General features: G+C 48.1%; 1 pseudogene; it reads left to right on the top strand.

The window, feature by feature from the left end:
* The window catches only part of LOC139163000 (zinc finger protein 721-like), a 50,138-nt pseudogene extending 32,676 nt beyond the window's left edge, over positions 1 to 17,462 (top strand).
* The last annotated feature ends 288 nt before the right edge of the window (positions 17,463 to 17,750 follow it).

The following is a 17,750-nucleotide window of genomic DNA, read 5'->3' as shown; positions in this document are numbered from 1 at the left end:
AGAAAGAAATAGATACAGATAGATAGATAGATAGATAGATAGATAGAAAAATAGATAGATAGAAAAATAGATAGATAGAAAGATAGACAGATAGAAAAAGAATTCCTGTCTAGCTCTGCCTCATAACACATTATTAGATCCTATCCAAGCAAGGACAGCAACTACCACAAAATACCATTTTTTAAACAGTTTAAATCCTTTCAAAGGAGGGGGAGGAGAATCTGACAGCAGGGGGCCTTTTTAATCCGACTCACCATTGCAAATGGCTGCCTTCTTTGCTTGAGCTAGGGAGAGGAACTACGGCGTGCCAGAGGGGACAAAAGCTGGTGCCTCCTCGCTCTGGCTCAAGCAATGGCGCCCTCGTGTGGTGACCCGAGTATAAGCCGAGGCTGTGTTTTTCAGCCCATTTTTGGGGCTAAAAAACTCGGCTTATACTCGAGTATATACGGTAAATTACTGTTTAAAAATATTTAAAAGACCCCATTTTTTAAACACATATACATACAAACATACCATTCATAAATTGTATATGCCCGGGGGAGATGTTTCAGTTCCCCCATGCCTGACGACAGAGGTGGGTCTTAAGGAGCTTACGAAAGGCAAGGAGAGTAGGGGCAGTTCTAATCTCTGGGGGGAGTTGGTTCCAGAGGGCCGGGGCCACCACAGAGAAGGCTCTTCCCCTGGGGCCCGCCAACCGACATTGTTTAGTTGACGGGACCCGGAGAAGGCCCACTCTGTGGGACCTAATCGGTCGCTGGGATTCGTGCGGCAGCAGGCGGTCTCGGAGATATTCTGGCCCGATGCCATGAAGGGCTTTATAGGTCATAACCAACTTTTGCTTCTTTTTTTCCTTCTTCCCATTTGAAGTGCTGCACTGTGGAGATCAGAGATCCTGAGGGAAAGGAGAATCCATCAAAGCCCCCTTAGGAGATATTTTTCAGGAAGATCCTTTGGGAAGATCAAAGCCAGGACACTTCAGGAGGTAATAAAATATCCTCCAGTTGTCCATCTGTCTTACCTCTCTCTTTCTCTTCTCTTTTATAGAAAACCTCCTCCTGTTTTGTTCATGATGCATTTTGAAATTATTTGTTCCTTACAGAGAAACAAAGAATGAAGCTTTCTTGGTTATTATGACGGAGATCAAACAGCGGTTGAACCTCCAAATCAAGTAAGAAAGGGGGAAATTATTAGATTTCTATTCTTCCTTCAGGAAGTGAAGTGGGTGTGCAGGAGGGCTCTCTCCTTCTATTTCCCTCAATTTGGCCAGGATTATTTTTGTGTTCTACCACAACATGGAGAGCAGAATAGCAGGTTCCAGTTGCGTCCTCTGTTTGTCTTGTTCTGTTCGAAGCTCCTCCAACTTGAAGTTTACAACAAGCAATTTTTTAGACAAGGACAAAGATGAGATGGATTGTTATGAATTTTGGAAGAGTTTTTAATAGCTAGAAGATAAAAATAAAAGTGCAGTCAAAAATTGGGAAATAGAGATGGAAAGAGAAGGAGGGTAAAAATGAACAGATAGGAGGGATGTCTATGCAAGGACTATAGATAATGAAATATACGTAATAATAGCGAGAGTAATAATAATAATAATAATAATAACAACAACAACAGAGTTGGAAGGGACCTTGGAGATCTCCTGCTTGGGCAGGAGACTAAATTGCTTCAGACAAATGATTATCCAACCTCTTCTTAAAAACCTCCAGTGTTGGAGCATTCACATCTTCTGGAGGCAAAAGCCGATCAATTGTTCTTTAAAAAAATAAAATAAAATTATTATAATACAAAGATTAAAAAAGAGCAGATACAGTGGAACCCCGACTTACGAGTTTAATTGGTTCCGGAAGGAGGCTCGCACGTCGAACAGCTCGTATGTCGAAACATTGTTTCCCATAGGAAACAATGTAAAAGCGATTAATGCGTGCAAGCCCGAGGGCTGAGGGGAAAAGACGTCGGCTGAAGCGGGGAAGTTCGCCAGGAGGCAGCGGAAAAGCCGCGCGTGTGTTTTAAAACGTCGGAGCCGGCATGGGGAGGCTTTTAATCAGCCTCCGAGCCCCGAACCCGGACTCGGGGGTTGATTGAGAGCCTCCCCATGCCGGCTCCGATGTTTTAAAAGACACGCGCGGCTTTTCTGCTGCTCCTGGCGAACTTCCCCGCTTTAGGAGGCAGCGGAAAAGCCCGTGCGTGTGTTTTAAAACATCGGAGCCGGCATGGGGAGGCTTTAATCAGCCTCCGAGCCCCGAACCCGGACTCGGGGGTTGATTGAGAGCCTCCCCATGCCGGCTCCGATGTTTTTAAAAGACACGCGCGGCTTTTCTGCTGCCTCCTGGCGAACTTCCCCGCTTTAGGAGGCAGCGGAAAAGCCGCGCGTGTGTTTTAAAACATCGGAGCCGGCATGGGGAGGCTTTTAATCAGCCCCCGAGCCCCGAACCCGGACTCGGGGGTTGATTGAGAGCCTCCCCATGCCGGCTCCGATGTTTTAAAAGACACGCGCGGCTTTTCTGCTGCCTCCTGGCGAACTTCCCCGCTTTAGGAGGCAGCGGAAAAGCCGTGCGTGTGTTTTAAAACATCGGAGCCGGCATGGGGAGGCTTTTAATCAGCCTCTGAGCCCCGAACCCGGACTCGGGGGTTGATTGAGAGCCTCCCCATGCCGGCTCCGATGTTTTAAAAGACACGCGCGGCTTTTCTGCTGCCTCCTGGCGAACTTCCCCGCTTTAGGGAGGCAGCGGAAAAGCCGTGCGTGTGTTTTAAAACATCGGAGCCGGCATGGGGAGGCTTTTAATCAGCCTCCGAGCCCCGAACCCGGACTCGGGGGTTGATTGAGAGCCTCCCCATGCCGGCTCCGATGTTTTAAAGACACGCGCGGCTTTTCTGCTGCCTCCTGGCGAACTTCCCCGCTTGTAGGAGGCAGCGGAAAAGCCGCGCGTGTGTTTTAAAACATCGGAGCCGGCATGGGGGAGGCTTTTAATCAGCCTCCGAGCCCCGAACCCGGACTCGGGGGTTGATTGAGAGCCTCCCCATGCCGGCTCCGATGTTTTAAAAGACACGCGCGGCTTTTCTGCTGCCTCCTGGCGAACTTCCCCGCTTTAGGAGGCAGCGGAAAAGCCGCGCGTGTGTTTTAAAACATCGGAGCCGGCATGGGAGGCTTTTAATCAGCTTCCGAGCCCCGAACCCGGACTCGGGGGTTGATTGAGAGCCTCCCCATGCCGGCTCCGATGTTTTAAAAAGACACGCGCGGCTTTTCTGCTGCCTCCTGGCGAACTTCCCCGCTTTAGGAGCAGCGGAAAAGCCGTGCGTGTGTTTTAAAACATCGGAGCCGGCATGGAGGAGGCTTTTAATCAGCCTCCGAGCCCCGAACCCGGACTCGGGGGTTGATTGAGAGCCTCCCCATGCCGGCTCCGATGTTTTAAAAGACACGCGCGCTTTTCTGCTGCCTCCTGGCGAACTTCCCCGCTTTAGGAGGCAGCGGAAAAGCCGTGCGTGTGTTTTTAAAACATCGGAGCCGGCATGGGGAGGCTTTTAATCAGCCTCCGAGCCCCGAACCCGGACTCGGGGGTTGATTGAGAGCCTCCCCATGCCGGCTCGATGTTTTAAAAGACACGCACGGCTTTTCTGCTGCCTCCTGGCGAACTTCCCCCACTTTAGGAGGCAGCGGAAAAGCCGCGCGTGTGTTTTAAAACATCGGAGCCGGCATGGGGAGGCTTTTAATCAGCCCCCCGAGCCCCGAACCTGGACTCGGGGGTTGATTGAGAGCCTCCCCATGCCGGCTCCGATGTTTTAAAAGACACGCGCGGCTTTTCTGCTGCCTCCTGGCGAACTTCCCCGCTTTAGGAGGCAGCGGAAAAGCCGCTTATTTTTCTTGCTTATTTTTTCCCGCCACTCGCAGCGAAGTGCCCCGGTTTTTTTGCCGCCCCCCCCCCGCCCGCCTCGCAGCAAGTGCTTGTCCGGGCGTTTTTTTTTTGCCCCCTCCCCCCCGCCCCGCCTCGCAGCAAGTGCTTGTCCGGGCATTTTTTTTGTGCCGCCCCCCCCCCGCCCGCCTCTCGCAGCAAGTGCTTGTCCGGGTGTTTTTTTGCCCCCCCCCCGCCCGCCTCGCAGCAAGTGCTTGTCCGGGCGTTTTTTTTTGCCGCCCCCCCCCCCCGCCCGCTTCTGCACCCCCCAGCAGAAGCCAAGGACTCACCAAGAGCTGGATACTGAGAAGAGCCGGCCTGGCTTGCTTTGCTTCCGAGAAATAAAGCGTCATGCCCCCCTGACGCTTTTGGCGGCAAAAGAGCCCAGCATCGCTTCGGAAGCCGCCGAAAGCGTCAGAGGGGCGTGACGCTTTATTCGGCTCTGCATCAGCTCGGAAGCAAGCAAGCCAGGCCGGCTCTTCTCGGCTCGTATCCCGAATGGAAGCTCGTGAGTCGAACAAAAATTTCTCTACTCTCCCAGCTCGTATCTCGAGTAGCTCGTAAGTAGAGCTGCTCGTATGTCGGGGTTCCACTGTATATAGTGTTTTACCTATTGTATCATTTCAGAGTATAATTATTATTTTGTATGGTTATTGTGCTTAAATTCTAAGATATTTTATACAGAGCTGCCCCTCGTTCCCCCTCCCTCCCTCCCTGTTGAACTGTTGACCTAACAGTTCTATTTCTTCCTTTTGATGTCAATATGCAGCTTATGGCATCAGCGGTTGTCACACATTTGTTCTCTCGTACAATTAATCTAAAGTCAGATTGGTTGGATCTTGATGTTGTATCTCGGAATGATTTTAAGAACATCTTGTTTATTTACTACCATTATTGTTTTTGTTTTTGTTTATTTTTTCTTGTCTACCCAGTTATAATTTTTTTCCAGATTTCATAATATTTTGATTCTTCTTTATTTTTAACTTTTTGGGTTAGTCTGTCCATTTCTGCACAGTCATTTTTTTAAAATCATTTCTCTTTCTGATGGTGTTTCTTCTTTTTTCCAATTTTTGTGCTATTGTAATTCTTATTGCAGTAATCATATGTTGTATCAGATAATAATAGTCTTTTTTGAGTTTTTGATTTATTATGCCTAGAAGAGAGGTCTCTGGTTTTAATCTCAGTTGTTCAATTGTTCCTCCTTAGTTCTAAGTCGCTTGTCTCCTTCTTAGCTTCACTCCCTCTTCTTTGCGGCCACCCTGAGATACTGGAACATTGCTATCATGTCTCCCCAGTCCTTCTTTCCTTTAAACTAGAGATACCCAGGTCCCTGCAAACGTTTTTCATATGTTTCACCCAGTGATGGCCAACCTTTATGAAACCGAATGCCCAAACCGCAACCCAACACCCACGTATTTATATCTGACTGCCAATAGAGCAATTTACCGTATTTTTCAGACTATAGGACACACCAAGATTGTGAAGTGGTAAGTAAGAAAAAGGTTTCTGTCCTCCCTGCCCCTCTCCCCCCAGGAGCACTTTGCAGGCCTTTCAAGCCCTCTGCATACCCCGCCTTGGCAAAAATGGGTAAAGAACAGGCCCGTTTTGCAAAAATTTATTTATTCGATTTTTTATTTGGGCATTTTTTCATTTTTTATTGGGGCACACAAGAGGGTTTGCAAGTTCTGCAGGAATGCTTCCGAGGGCTCGGGGAAGGGACAAACATCCCAGTGTTTGTGAAAATTGGGGTGCCACAAGTTCGCCATCACAGGGCTAGAGGAGGAGCTTAGGAGAGGACAGTTGATGGAAGGGGTTGCTTCCCGTCTCATATTCTGATGAAAACTCATAAAAAAAGGCTGCCAGTTGAACTAAACCCTTTTCATTGCCCATTTTAGAGAATCTCATACAAGTAAATTGGAACCTATGCTGCAGCCTAACCAAGCAGATATACATGAACTGGAAAGTCACTGGCCCAACAGAAATTCAAATTATTCAATTCAATTTATTAGATTTGTATGCCGCCCCTCTCCGAAGACTCGGGGCGGCTCACAACAATGATAAAAAACATAGTGGCACAAATCTAATATTAAAAATAACTAAAAACCCTATCATAATTAAAAACCAAACAACACATACATACCAAACATAAATTATAATGAGTCTGGGGGAAAGATGTCTCAAATCCCCCATGCCTGGCGGTATAGGTGGGTCTTAAGTAGTTTACGAAAGGCAAGGAGGGTGGGGGCCGTTCTAATCTCCGGGGGGAGTTGATTCCAGAGGGCCAGGGCCGCCACAGAGAAGGCTCTTCCCCTGGGGCCCGCCAGATCACATTGTTTGGTCGACGGGACCTGGAGAAGGCCAACTCTGTGGGACCTTATCGGCCGCTGGGATTTGTGCGGTAGCAGGGCGGTTCCGGAGGTACTCTGGTCCAATGCCATGTAGGGCTTTAAAGGTCATGACCGGAAACTGATCGGCGGCCAATGCAGGCCAAATTGCTGGATTTCAACTCCCTCCTGCCCCAGCTGGTTGATGGCATGTTGGGCATTTTAATTTAGTAATATTTGCCAGGCCACAGATTCCCCATTCCACTCAAATACCAGTAAATGGCTTTTGGTCATTGGAAAATATCACCCAACTTTTTGGCACCCACCAGCTTTTGGCTCTCGAATTCTTTCATGTCATGGGTAAATCTTTGTGCATGTATTTGGAAATTTATTTGATTGATTTCTATAACCACCCATCTCAGCAAACAAGTCTCTACTTCATAGGACCCTTTGGAGTAGAAGACCTGGTCTGCCCTCCACAGCGTGGGCAGCAGCCTCTGTCATCAAAAATACATTTTGAAATATCTGAAGTCAAACCTAGTCTGTCTCGTTTTCTAGAGCAGATAACCGCCAGGGATGTTTAAGTTTGGAGCCCCAGGTGGGCAGCTTACCTGCATCTCGCTGCATTTAGGATACTGTAATAGGATACTGGATGGGATAAATTCATGGAGGGAATTAGGGAGGAGGAGGGAGACAGAGAGAGGAGGAGAATATTTTAGAGGGGAATTCGAGGGGAACTGGATAGCTCAGGGGTCTCCAACCTTGGCAGCTTTAATTAATGAATTTAATTTATTTATTAGATTTGTATGCCGCCCCTCTCCGAAGACTCGGGGTGGCTCACAACAATGATAAAAACAATATTATAGTGGCACAAATCTAATATTAAAAGAAATAACTAAAACCCTATCATATTAAAACCAGACAGCACATACATAGCAAACATAAATTATAAGGAGCCTGGGGGAAAGATGTCTCAAATCCCCCATGCCTGGCGGTATAGGTGGTTTACGGAAGACAAGGAGGGCGGGGGCAGTTCTAATCTCTGGGGGGAGTTGATTCCAGAGGGCTGGAGGACTTCAGCTTCCAGAATCCGTCAGCCAGCAAAGCTTGTACATCACATAAAGTGACATATAGGGAGATTCTGGCTCTTCTCTCCTTTTTCTTGCCACACAGACTTCACTTTTTTCTCTTGTCACCAGCCAGCTTGAGGGAGGAACCTTGGGGAGGGGGTGGGGAGAGGGAGGAGACAAAGCAAGCGCCTGAAAATGCCAGCTAAATAGCAAGGGGGAGAGGACCGACCCCTGAGGCACTCCACAAGGGAGAGACCTCGGAGCCGACCTCTGACCCCCCACTAACACCGACTGCGACCGGTCAGAGAGGTAGGAGGGGAACCACTGAAGCACAGTGCCTCCCACCCCCCACCCCCTCCAACCGGTGCAGAAGGATACCATGGTCGATGGTATCGAAAGCCGCTGAGAGATCGAGGAGCACCAGGACAGAGGATAAACCCCTGTCCCGGGCCCAGCAGAGATCATCCATCAACGCGACCAAAGCGGTTTCCGTGCTGTAACCGGGCCTGAAACCCGACTGCTGGGGACCTAGATAATCGGCTTCTTCCAAGGACTGCTGGAGCTGGAGTGCCACCACCTTCTCAACAACCTTCCCCATAAAGGGAAGGTTGGAGACTGGACGATAGTTGTTAAGTACGGCTGGATCCAGGGAAGGTTTCTTGAGGAGGGGGCGCACAAGCGCTTCTTTATAGAGTGTTGGAAAAACTCCCCTCCCCAAGTAAGCATTGGTGATCTCCTGGGCCCAGCTCCGTGTCACCTCCCTGCTGGCCGAGACCAACCAGGAGGGACACGGATCCAGTAGACAGGTGGCGGAACTCACAGCTCCAATGACCTTGTCCACTTCATCAGGTGTCATTGTCAGTCGACTCTGTTTTACAATTGGAGTCGAGGTCGGCCCGGATCTGAGCGACTTTATCAGCGAAAAACGTGTTAAACTCCTCGGCGCTACTCTGCAAGGGCTCCCCAACTCCCTCCTGATTAAGAAGGGAGCGGGTCACCCTAAACAGAGCGGCTGGGCGGGATTCCGCTGATGCAATCAAGGCGGCATGGTACGTGCATCTTGCCGCCTTGAGCGCCACTTTGTAAGTCTTAATAAAAGTTCTTACAAGTGTTCGATCAGATTCAGACCTACTCTTCCTCCATCGCTTCTCTAGACGTCTCTTTTGGCGTTTCAACTCACGGAGCTCCTCGTTGAACCATGGGGCTCTACGGGGTCTAGCGCCACGGAGAGGTCGCAAAGGCGCAATCCAGTCGAGAGCCTCCGCAGCAGCCGTATTCCAGGCCTCCGCAAGAGACTCCGCCGAACTGTGGATGAGTGCCTCTGGAATAACCCCAAGCGCCGTCTGAAAGCCCTCTGGGTCCATCAGGCGTCTGGGGCGGAACATCTTCATTGGTTCCGCCTCCCTGCGGGGAAGGATTGGAGCCAGGAAGTCAAGCCGTAGTAGAAAATGGTCTGACCATGACAAAGGCAATGCTTCTAAGCCCCTTAGTCTCAGACCATTTCTCAATTGCTCGGAAAGGAATACCATGTCAGGCGCGTGCCCTCCCTCGTGAGTCGGACCCTGTATTACTTGAGTCAGGCCCATGGCTGTCATGGTGGCCATGAACTCCTGTGCCAATCCAGAGGTTTCGCCGAGTGACGGCAGGTTGAAGTCCCCCAGGACAATGAGTCCGGGGAACTCCACCGCCAACCCGGCTACCTCCTCGAGTAGCACAGGCAGGGCTTTTGACACGCAGCTGGGAGGCAGGTACGTGAGAAATAAGCCCACCTGGACCCCTAAGTCCAACTTCAACAAGAGAGACTCGCAACCCGCAATTTCCGGAGCAATGAGTCTACGCAGGCAAAGGCTCTCCCTGGCTATAATAGCCACTCCTCCCCCCCTTCCCTGGGGTCGAGGTTGATGCCATATCCGAAACCCGGCTGGGCAAATTTCAGAGAGAGGAACACCTCCCTCCGGGCCCAGCCAGGTTTCGGTAATACACGTCGGCCTCCTCATCCAGGATCAAATCCCGGATGAGGAGAGCTTTATTTACCACCGACCTGGCGTTAAGCAGCAGCAACCTGAGTCCAGGGCCAGAGTTACACTCATCACCAGTACCCAAGATTGGGCTCACAGAGCCAGAACAAGGGACCGTTATTAAGCAACGGTCCCTCGTTCCCCTGGAACGGCTAGCTCTGTGGCCCCCGCCATATCTGCCTCTCCCCAGCAACACAGGGATATTCCGACCCTCTGCCACCCCAGAGATCGGTGCCCCTTCCTCTCCCGTCTCCCGAGCGTCAGGTGGGCCAAATCTATCATTCACACTACTATCAAACCACTCATCCATACCATAACCCCCCACCCACCCACCAACCCAATTATACCAATCATTCCATTCATACCCACACGTATACTTATCCCAGTCATCCATTACTTAGCACCCCAATTATATTAAAAAACAATTAAATTTATAACAGTATAAAATAACAATTGATAAAAAAAATTTAAAACACTAAAACATTAAAATTATACTTATATAAATATAGGATAAAAATTATAAATTAGTAAAAATTGATTTTCTTTGATGGTATAAAATCAGATCTTAAAACATTTTATAATCATCAGTAATTAATCAGTCAGTCCAGGTACAATGTTCCTTGGTCTCCATGGTCTAAGGTCTTAGTCTAGTTCAAAGAGTCTTGATGTTTATTTATTTATTTATTTATTACTTGGATTTGTATGCCGCCCCTCTCCGAAGACTCGGGGCGGCTCACAACATGTAAAAGACAAATCATAAGTAATCAACAATTTAAAATTTTAAAGATTTAAAAAACCCCACAAACTAACAGACTCACACACAAGCATACCATATATAAATTCAACGTGCCCAGGGGGGGGGGGATGTTTCAATTCCCCCATGCCTGACGGCAAAGGTGGGTTTTAAGAAGTTTGCGGAAGGCAGGAAGAGTAGGGGCAGTTCTAATCTCCGGGGGGAGTTGGTTCCAGAGGGCCGGTGCCGCCACAGAGAAGGCTCTTCCCCTGGGGCCCGCCAACCGACATTGCTTAGTTGACGGGACCCGGAGAAGGCCCACTCTGTGGGACCTAATTGGTCGCTGGGATTCGTGCGGCAGGAGGCGGTCTCGGAGATATTCTGGTCCAGTGCCATGAAGGGCTTTAAAGGTCATAACCAACACTTTGAATTGTGACCGGAAACTGATCGGCAGCCAGTGCAGACTGCGGAGTGATGGTGAAACATGGGCATACCTGGGTAAGCCCATGACTGCTCTCGCAGCTGCATTCTGTTAAACCTCCTCTCTTCCTAGCTGTCTTTTTAAAATCAGACCACAAGGGGGCATAGTTCTTCAATCCATCCACAATCCACATAGTTCTTCAATCCATCCACAATCCACAAGGGGGCATAGTTCCTCAGTGGTGATACACACAAATACACACAAATCAGGAATCAAGGTTAAGAGGGGAGGGGGGGGAAGTTGGAGAAATAATCCTCAGTTCTTAGTTTTGTTGTTGTTGTTGTTTTTTAATCTCCCCCTGGCCCCCAGCAGCTCTCACCCACTGGTGCCATACAGTGGAGGGGGCTAAATTATTGCCCCTAGATGTCTTCATTCATCCATTGGCGTTGAAGCTGGCCACCGTCACTGGGCTCCATTCCTTCCCAAAAAAAGCTGTCTCTCTCCCCCCGTCGTTCCCCGACACTGCCATCTCGACACCGGACCTCTCACCTCCGGAGTCAGGCTGGAGGTCTATCCCGGCGGGGACTCGGCTCCTCTCGCTCCCCTCGGCTCCTCTCATCGCCTCCCTGCCGGCGCTACGACCCTCCATCCTCCATCCGGTCCGATCCCGCCGCCCTTTCTCCGCATTTCTCCGCACCAACAAGATGTTTCTCGGGTGCCATGCTCTCCCTCGGCTCTCCCACGGCATCTCCACAGCGGTGGCTCGGCGTTCCTCCGTCCTCTCCTTTCTCCAGAAGGCAGCATCTCCCAAAAAGGCTGCTTCCTCTGCGAGGCTCCATCAGACGCCGACGGCGACGCCATCTCCGCGTTTTAACCGGCCACCTCTTCTTGCCGCAGTCTCACTCGGCATCCCCCCCCAACAGGCGGGGACATTCCCAGCCCTCAAGCTCACAACAACAGGGGGACGAAGTGGCCCGTGGGCTCTGACCCAACATCGACCGCCTCAGACCAGGACTGACCCATTTTTCTGATGATTTTCCGTTGTTTCAGAGGAGCAGCGGACCCACCATGCTCCTCACTGCTCGCACAGGAACCGGATAAAGTGAATTTAAAACCAAAGTTTACTTACAAGAATGGTCTGCTGAGAGGAAAAGATGGATAAAAGACTAGTGACTTTACAGCTGCTCCCACAGAGAACTGCAATCTTTAAGATTCTCCTCCATCATGGGTTCATAGCCATCCAAAAGTCATCTTGGGTCTTTCCTGAGTGCTCCAATTCAAATCTAGGGAATAACAATGTCAAAGAACCAGCTTTGGCAGCAAAACCAGCATATTGCCAGCAGGAGAGAAAAAAACTTCCTACCAGTAGCTCTAAGTGGCTTTGTTGTGGGGAGGGGGTGATAGCCTTCCTCCCCGTTCCGCTCTATTTTAATACATTTTATAATATTTTAGTAGCGCTTATGAAATTTTTGATATCCCTATTGCACTGTTGGATTATCTGAGGGCCTGTATATATATTTAAATGTATTCTTTTTTTATGTACTTTTAATTCTGATAATCTTTTTAATTAATTAGTAAATAGAAGTTTTGGATGAATGTGTATGAATGGGATAGACTGAGTGGATAGGTTTTTAGTAATGAAATGTACATTTTTGATACATTTGAATATATCTTATTATCGTATTTAAGCATCCGAGTCTGCGTAGAGGGGCGGCATACAAATTTAATTAATAATAATAATAATAATAATAATAATAATAATAATAATAATAATAATAATTTAACTAATTCTTTTTTAAGGAAGGCTGTCTGCACTATTGGTTGAATAGATATGATTGAAAGTCTGAATTTGTAAATGAATGGATTGAATAGAAGGGTCAGTCTGCCTGGCGGCCTGGAGGCGGGAGCCCATCTCTGGGGTGGAAGAGGGCCGAAATATTCCAGTCTTGCTGGGAAAAGGCAGATATGGCGGGAGACATGGGGTAGGCCACTCGCGGGAAAAAGGGACTACTGCTTGAAAGTGGTCCCTCATTCCGTCCCCATGGATTCAACCTGGAGAACTGGCGACAAGTGAAATCCGGACCCCGGGCTCAGGCTGTTGCTGATCAATGCCAGGTCTGCTGTAAATAAAGCTCCCCTCATCCAGGATTTACTCCTGGAGGAGGACAAGGAGGCAGACGTATGTACATACAGAGACAAGGGGTGTGCAGAACTTGATCCTTTCAGTCCACCAGCGAAAGCTTCAGCCAGGTTCTCCCCCGCTTCCCTCCTGTCCAGCCACCTCTCCTGCACGGCTTCAGTCCACCAGCGAAAGCTTCAGCCGGGTTCTCCCCCGCTTCCCTCCTGTCCAGCCACCTCTCCTGCACGGCCCCAGTCCACCAGCAAAAGCTTCAGCCGGGCTCTCCCCCGCTTTCCTCCTGTCCAGCCACCTCTCCTGCACGGCTCCAGTCCACCAGCGAAAGCTTCAGCCGGGCTCTCCCCCGCTTCCCTCCTGTCCAGCCACCTCTCCTGCATGGCTCCAGTCCACCAGCGAAAGCTTCAGCCGGGCTCTCCCCAGCTTCCCTCCTGTCCAGCCACCTCGCCTGCATGGCTCCAGTCCGCCAGCGAAAGCTTCAGCCGGGCTCTCCCCCACTTCCCTCCTGTCCAGCCACCTCTCCTGCACAGTTCCAGTCCGCCAGCAAAATCTCCAGCCGGGCTCCCCCCCCCCCCCCACTTCCCTGCTGTCCAGCCACCTCCTGCACGGCTCCAGTCTGTTTTTAAAGAAATACTTGAACAGACAAAGCGCAAAGTGGAGAAGGCACTGACTCACTCTCCTGCCCTCTCCCAGCGCCTGGCTCTCCTCCTCACCTCCGGTGTCAAAGGCCAAGCAAACCTTTCTGTCTCCCTTGGCCACAGCTGCTGCCGACTTCCACGTGCGCCTTCACATTCACACACGCCTACGCGCATGGCAGCCTCCCGATTCCTTTGCATGTGTGTGTGTATCGGGGTGTGAAGGCGTGCATGGAGGGAGGCAGAAAAGTTTGCTCGCTCTTTGACACCGGAGGCGAGGAGGAGAGCCGGGCGCTGGGAGAGGGCAGGAGAGTGAGTCGGTGCCTTTTCCGCCTTTCTCTTTTATCTGTTCTTCTTTTTAAAAATGGACCGGAGATGCACAAGAGAGGTCCAGCCACCTCTCCTGCATGGCTCCAGTCCGCCAGTGAAAGCTACAGCTGGGCTCTCCCCCACTTCTCTCCCATCCTCAGAAACAGGTTAGGCGAGGTGGGGGCATGCCACAGGGGGAGGGCAGGAATGCACCTATCTCGCCAACTCCTCCAGCTGCTCCTCAAGTGGCGCCAGGATTTCCCCACTGGCGTGCAGACGCCAGGGCAGTCAGCAGCTTCTGCGGGTCCAGCAGCCACTCCTCCCTCTTCTCGTCACTGCACATGCACGTCAGAAACCTGGAAGTTTCATGGCCGCCGCTTGGAGTGCCCGGAGAAATGGCTCTGCCATAATTTCATCATCACAATATTAACCTCTAGTCCCCTAATCATCTTTCTTGCTCTTCTCTGCACTCTTTCTAGAGTCTCAATGTCCTTTTTATATCGTGGTGACCAGAACTGAATGCAGTACTCCAAGTGTGGCCTTACCATTAACACTTCACGTGATCTTGATTCTATCCCTCTGTTGATGCAGCGTAGAACTGTGTTACTGGTTTATTGGCAACTACTGCACACCTTCTGTCCTCTTGTCTAAATCTTTGATGAACATGAAAAGATCTTGCAAATTCTCTTGTTCTGTTCTTTTTTCCCTGTGTTCAGGAGAGTCCTGTGTCCTTCAAGGAGGTGGCTGTGTCTTTCTCTGAGGAGGAATGGTCTCAGCTGGATCCTGACCAGAAAGTGCTGCATTCGGAAGTCATGCTTGAAAACCATAGGAATGTGGTCTCTCTGGGTAAGAGTTTTCTAGTCGCGAATCAGATTTCAAGAAGACAGATTATAGTTAGTTTTTTATTTTTAAAAATAATACATGTATTATGAGATATCATCTTCTGGGAGGGAGAAGGAAAGTCCTCGGAGAGGGGCAGCAAAGAAATCTAATAAATTATTATTATTATTATTATTATTATTATTATTATTATTATTATTATTATTAAAGGATCTGGTCTTCTGGTGCTTGAATGAAGGAAAGAGTCAATGTCTCTTTGCTTAAATGCTTCCTCTGCTATCTCTATTTTTCCATTTCTATTGAAATTACCTGTGGCGGTTGAAAAGAACGAGGTGTGCTTTTATGTGTCCTCTGGAGGTCATGTGAAAGGACTGTGTTGTCATTTGTACTCTGAAACCTCCAAAATTGTGTCAGAATAGAACTTTCACACCCAGCCCATAGAAGAGTCTTCTCCCAATCCAATTTAAGAACAAAGGCTTTCATTTTCATTTCTTTTTTGCTTTGAAGGTAATAACAGGACAAGACAAGAGAATCAAGATTCCTGCGAACTGTTCCAGGTCACCAACCCTAAAGATGGAACAGAGAAGTTTGGAATTCCAATGGAATCCGAAAGCCCCAAAAGAAACCAGTCAAAGGATTGGAATCAGGAAAACTCATCTTCCACTGATGCTCTGATGAAAGACATACTTGTGCAACAAGAGAAAATCAAGAAAAAATATATTGGGAAAAATGTGACGCTAATCAGAGCTAAAGTACAAGTAAATGAACACTATTTAACCCAAAACAAAGGAGAAGGTGTTATAAGAAGACACAATGGACAAAATTACAATGGGACATCCATTCTTTCTCTTGGAAGTAACTACCTCACATCCCAAAAAGCAATCAACACAAAAGAGAAGCCTTATAAATGTTTGAAATGTGGAAAATGTTTTAAAACAAGGGGGCAACTTGCTATCCACAAAAGGATCCACATGGGGGAAAAGCCATATAAATGCATGGAGTGTGGAAAGACCTTTGCTCAGAGCAGTGCACTTAATACCCATAAAATGATCCACACAGGGGAGAAGCCGTATAAATGTATGGAATGTGGAAAGACCTTTGCTCATAGTAGTTCTTTACTTCCCATAAGAGGATCCACACAGGGGAGAAGCCGTATAAATGCATGGAGTGTGGAAAGACTTTTGCTCAGAGCAGTGCACTTCGTTCCCATAAAAGGATCCACACAGGGGAGAAGCCATATGAATGCATGGAGTGTGGAAAAACCTTTGCTCAAAAAGTTTATCTTACTTCCCATAAGCTGATCCACACAGGGGAGAAGCCGTATAAGTGCATGGAGTGTGGAAAGACTTTTGCTCAAAGTGGTCATCTTATTTCCCACAAAAGGATCCACACAGGGGAGAAACCATATAAATGCATGGAGTGTGGAAGGTCCTTTGCTCAGAGCAATGAACTTACTTCCCATAAAAGGACCCACACAGGGGAGAAGCCGTATAAGTGCATGGAGTGTGGAAAGACTTTTGCTCAAAGTAGTTCACTTATTTCCCATAAAAGGATCCACACAGGGGAGAAACCATATAAATGCATGGAGTGTGGAAAGGCCTTTGCTTATACTAGTGCACTTACTTCCCATAAAAGGATCCACACAGGGGAGAAGCCGTATGAATGCATGGAGTGTGGAAGGACCTTTGCTCGAAGAGATCATTTTATTTACCACCAAAGGATCCACACAGGTGAGAAGCCATATGAATGCATGGAGTGTGGAAAGATCTTTGCTCAGAGCAGTGCACTTAATACCCATAAAATGATCCACACAGGGGAGAAGCCGTATAAATGTATGGAATGTGGAAAGACCTTTGCTCATAGTAATTCTCTTACTTCCCATAAGATGATCCACACAGGGGAGAAGCCGTATAAATGCATGGAGTGTGGAAAGACTTTTGCTCATAGTAATTCTCTTACTTCCCATAAAAGGATCCACACAGGGGAGAAGCCGTATAAATGTATGGAATGTGGAAAGACCTTTGCTCATAGTAATTCTCTTACTTCCCATAAGATGATCCACACAGGGGAGAAGCCGTATAAATGCATGGAGCGTGGAAAGACTTTTGCTCAAAGTAGTGCACTTATTTCCCATAAAAGGATCCACACAGGGGAGAAGCCATATGAATGCATGGAGTGTGGAAAAACCTTTGCTCAAAAAGTTCATCTTACTTCCCATAAGGTGATCCACACAGGGGAGAAGCCGTATAAGTGCATGGAGTGTGGAAAGACTTTTACTCAGAGCAATGATCTTACTTCCCATAAAAGGATCCACACAGGGGAGGAGCCGTATAAGTGCATGGAGTGTGGAAAGACTTTTGCTCAAAGTAGGGCACTTATTTCCCATAAAAGGATCCACACAGGGGAGAAACCATATAAATGCATGGAGTGTGGAAGGTCTTTTGCTCAGAGCAATACTCTTACTTCCCATAAAAGGATCCACACAGGGGAGAAGCCATATAAATGCATAGAGTGTGGAAAGACCTTTGCTCATAGCACTGCACTTACTTCCCATAAAAGGATCCACACAGGGGAGAAACCATATCAATGCATTGAATGTGGAAAGAACTTTGCTCGAAAAGATACTTTTATTTCCCATAAGAGGATCCATACAGGGGAGAAGCCGTATAAATGCATGGAGTGTGGAAAGACCTTTGCCCATAGCACTGCGCTTACTTCCCATAAAAGGATCCACACAGGGGAGAAGCCATATAAATGCATTGAATGTGGAAAGAACTTTGCCCGAAAAGGTACTTTTATTTCCCATAGGAGGATCCATACAGGGGAGAAGCCGTATAAATGCATGGAGTGTGGAAAGACCTTTGCTCAGATTAGATCTTTATCGTCTCATAAAAGGATCCATACTCGGGAGAAACTATATAGCAATAGCAATTCCACTTAGATTTCTTTACTACTCTACAATGCTCTACCACTTTATCTTTGAGCAGTTTACAAAGTCAGCATCTTGTCCCAAGCAATCTGGGTCCTCATTTTAGTGAATCAACTGCTAAAAGTAATCTACAGAAGTTGAAGGTATTTTCAATAAAATGTCAAATTGAAACTTTTCAATTTCCACTTATTTAAAAATGCTGCATCCATTTTCTTGCTGAAATATTTTTTCTGATCCATTTGCATTTCTTGCTCAAAGAAACAAGTCACGGTTTTCACTTTGTAAAACCGCTGCCTTTTTTAAAGCTAATACACAAAGACTGTTAATGTTCCCAGATGCAAATGGTCTTATGAAGAACAAAAAAACAAAACCCCACACTGGAAATGCCGTACAGTGGTACCTCATGATACGAACCCCTCGTCTTACGAACAACCCGAGATACGAACCCGG

Source organism: Erythrolamprus reginae, chromosome 2, assembly GCF_031021105.1.
Source record: "Erythrolamprus reginae isolate rEryReg1 chromosome 2, rEryReg1.hap1, whole genome shotgun sequence".
Taxonomy (NCBI): Eukaryota; Metazoa; Chordata; class Lepidosauria; order Squamata; family Dipsadidae; genus Erythrolamprus; species Erythrolamprus reginae.
This window is presented reverse-complemented; position numbering and strand designations above follow the sequence as displayed.